Here is a 3,910-nt window from a genome sequence, read left to right as displayed (position 1 = left end):
AATGGCTATCAACTATCAATCAATTGGACACTAGTGACTTAAGAAATCCTAAGTCATCTTCTCAAGCCAAGAACATAGAATTCTACTCTAACATCCTCTCAAGCATTTCATCAAACACTTGGAGGGTAATGAAAGAAAGCATTTTTATTTGTAAGAATAAAAGGAATCAACAACTAACAATTACAAAGAATTAACAAAACAACAATCAACAACATCACAATGTCATGAATTATCTCAAATTGCATTATTAAAAGAAGACAAAAGAACAAAAATATCTCAATTACAAAACCTAGAAACAAAATAAGAGAAATTACAACAAGAGGATAGGGATAGAAAGAAGAACCAAAGTGTAGCAATCATCAAGTGAAGGTAGAAGTAGAAGGAGACTTGAATTAAACCTAGAACTATGAGATCCTAATCTAACCCTAATTCCTAATCCTAATTCTAGAGAGAAGTGAGAGCTTCTGTCTCTAAAAACTAGTTCTAACTACTTCTAAAACTAAACTATGACTAATGATTAAAAGTATGAAAAGTATGAAACGTATGAAAAGTATGAAAAGTATCTTCATTCCCCCTTCAATCCTTGGCTTAAATAGCATCAGAAATGAGTTGGATTGGTCCCACAAGGCTTCTAAAATCGCTGGCCACGTGTTGCATTAAGTGGGTCATGTGCCACCATCGGCGTGTCCGCGTACCGTGCGCATCCGCGCCCCTATGCGCAATGCAACTATGGCAAATCTTATATCGTTTCGAAGCCCCAGATGTTAGCTTTCCAACCCAACTGAAACTGCATCATTTGGACCTCTGTAGCTCAAGTTATGGTCGTTTAAGTGCGAAGAGGTTGGCTTGACAGCTTTCCGGTTCTTTCATTTCTTCATGAGTCAGTGTTGATTGCCAGAATGAATTCCGGGGTCCTAAACCTTGCTTTTACACCCGTCTTCTTGTTGAGCAATATTGTTCCATCCGGGTGGCAAGTAAACCTTAAATCACTTAACAAACATATCAAGGCATCTAATGGAATCAAGGTGAATTAAATTTATTTATTTTAAGACCTAAAAAACATGTTTTCACTCTTAAGCACAATTAAAGGAGAATATACAAAACCATGCTAATTCATTGGGTAAATGTGAGAAAAGGTCTACAAAATACTCTAAATTCAATACAAGATAAACTGTCAAATTAGGGTTTATCAACAGCTTACCATGGAAAGGAGTAAGAAGAATTGGATGAATGTGATAAGAAAGTAGAGATTCAAGAGGAGCACAGCACCTCCACATGCCTATCTGAAATTTCCACTATTGATTTACATAAGTATTTCTATCCTATTTTATTTTCTATTTATTATTAATTTTCGAACTCATCATAAACCATTTAATCTGCCTAACTGAGATTTACAAGGTGACCATAGCTTGCTTCATACCAACAATCTCTGTGGGATCGACCCTTACTCACATAAGGTATTACTTGGATGACCCAGTACACTTGCTGGTTAAGTTGAACGGAGTTGTGTCCACACATAGCCAAGAGCCACAATAATGATTCCATATAATAACAAAGAGTACTACATTGATGTGATCACAATTTCGTCCACCAAGTTTTTGGCGCCGTTGCCGGGGATTGTTCGAGTATGGATAACTGAAGGTTCATCTTGTTGCTCAGATTAGGTAATTTTCTTTTCAAAAAATTTTTCAAAATTTTTCTTTTCTTTTTCGTTTTTCCAAAAATATTTTCGAAAAAAAAATTAATAAAAATCCAAAAAAATTAATAAAATCATAAAAACTAAAACTATTTTGTGTTTCTTGTTCGAGTCTTGAGTCAATTTTTAAGTTTGGTGTCAGTTGCATGCTTTAAAAATTTTTCTTGCATTTTTCGAAAATTCCATGCATTCATAGTGTTCTTCATGATCTTCAAGTTGTTCTTGACAAGTCTTCTTGTTTGATCTTGATGATTTCTTGTTTTGTGTTGTTTGTTGTTTTTCATATGCATTTTTTTGTTTGTTAGAGTCCATGCATTAAAGATTTCTAAGTTTGGTGTCTTGCATGTTTTCTTTGCATCAAAAATTTTTCAAAATTATGTTCTTGATGTTCATCATGATCTTCAAAGTGTTCTTGGTGTTCATCTTGACATTCATAGTGTTCTTGCATGCATCATGTGTTTGATCCAAAATTTTCATGTTTTGGGTCATATTTGTGTTTTTCTCTCTCATAATTAAAAATTCAAAAAAATCAAAAATATATATTTTCCTTTTTTCTCATAATTTTCGAAAATTTGAGTTGACTTAGTCAAAAATTTTCAAAATTAGTTGTTTCTTACAAGTCAAGTCAAATTTTCAATTTTAAAAATCTTATCGTTTCAAAATCTTTTTCAAAAATCATATCTTTTTCATTTTTTTTCTATTTTTCGAAAATTCTAAAAATCTTTTCTAAAATTATTTACAAAATCTTTTCCTTATCTTTATATCAAATTTTCAAAAACTCACTAACAATTAATGTGATTGATTCAAAAATTTGAAGTTTGTTACTTTCTTGTTAAGAAAGGTTCAATATTTAAGTTCTAGAATCTTATCTTGTAGTTTCTTGTTAGTGAAGTAAGTAATTTTAAAATTTTTGAATTAAATATTTTTATCTTTTATCTTATCTTTTTCAAAATTTTATCTTTTTCAAAATTTGATTTCAAAATATCTTATCTAACCTCTTATCTTCTTATCTTTTCAAATTTGATTTTAATATCTTTTTCAACTAACTCTTTGACTTTTTGTTTGTTTCTTATCTTTTTCAAAACCAACTAACTACCTATCCCTCTCTAATTTTCGAAAATACCTCTCTCTTTTTCAAAAATTCTTTTTAATTGTTTTAAATTTTAATTTTAATCATATCTTATCTTTAATTTTCGAAAATCACCAACCACTTTTTCAAAATTATTTTCGAAATTCTCTATCTCATTTCTTATTCTATTTAATTTTTTTATTTACTAACACTTCTCTTCACCTCTCTTCATCTAGAAATCCGAACCCAATCTATCCCTTGTGTTTGGATTCTTCACTTTTCTTTCTTCTATCCCCTTCTTTTTCTACTAACATAAAGGAATCTCTATACTGTGACATAGAGGATTCCTCTTTCTTTTCTTGTTTTCTTCTATTTCATATGAGCAGGAACAAGAAAAAAGGCACTCTTGTTGAAATTGATTCTGAACCTGAAAGGACTTTGAAGAGGAAACTAAGAGAAGATAAATTACAACAATCCAGAAGTAACCTTTCAGAAAATTTCGAACAAGAGAAGGAGATGGAAGCCGAACCCAATAATGATAATGCAAGAAGGATGCTTGGTGACTTTACCAAACCCACGTCCAAATTTGATGGAAGAAGCATCTCCATTGCTGCCATTGGAGCAAACAATTTTGAGCTGAAACCTCAGCTAGTTGCCTTAATGCAACAAAACTGCAAGTTTTATGGACTTCCATCTGAAGATCCTTATCAGTTTTTAACTGAATTCTTGCAAATCTGTGAGACTGTTAAGACGAATGAAGTAGATCCTGAAGTCTACAGGCTCATGCTTTTTCCTTTTGCTGTAAGAGACAGAGCTAGAATATGGTTGGACTCACAACCTAAGGATAGCCTGGACTCCTGGGAGAAGCTGGTCACGGCCTTCTTGGATAAATTCTTTCCTCCTCAAAAGCTGAGCAAGCTTAGAGTGGATGTTCAAACCTTCAAACAAAAAGATGGTGAATCCCTCTATGAAGCTTGGGAAAGATACAAGCAGCTGACCAAAAGATGTCCATCTGACATGTTTTCAGAATGGACCATATTAGATATATTCTATTATGGTCTATCTGAGTTTTTGAAAATGTCATTGGACCATTCTGCAGGTGGATCCATTCACCTAAAGAAAACACCTGCAGAAGCTCAAGAACT

General features: G+C 32.5%; 1 non-coding gene across 1 annotated transcript; it reads right to left on the bottom strand.

The window, feature by feature from the left end:
- Positions 1-3,680: 3,680 nt before the first annotated feature.
- Positions 3,681-3,784, bottom strand: LOC127747211 (small nucleolar RNA R71). Its single transcript, XR_008009014.1, has one exon. It is a non-coding gene; the product is annotated as a small nucleolar RNA R71 (small nucleolar RNA).
- Between the last annotated feature and the right edge of the window lie 126 nt (positions 3,785-3,910).

This window comes from Arachis duranensis, chromosome 4 (genome assembly GCF_000817695.3).
Source record: "Arachis duranensis cultivar V14167 chromosome 4, aradu.V14167.gnm2.J7QH, whole genome shotgun sequence".
Classification (NCBI taxonomy): domain Eukaryota; kingdom Viridiplantae; phylum Streptophyta; class Magnoliopsida; order Fabales; family Fabaceae; genus Arachis; species Arachis duranensis.
This window is presented reverse-complemented; position numbering and strand designations above follow the sequence as displayed.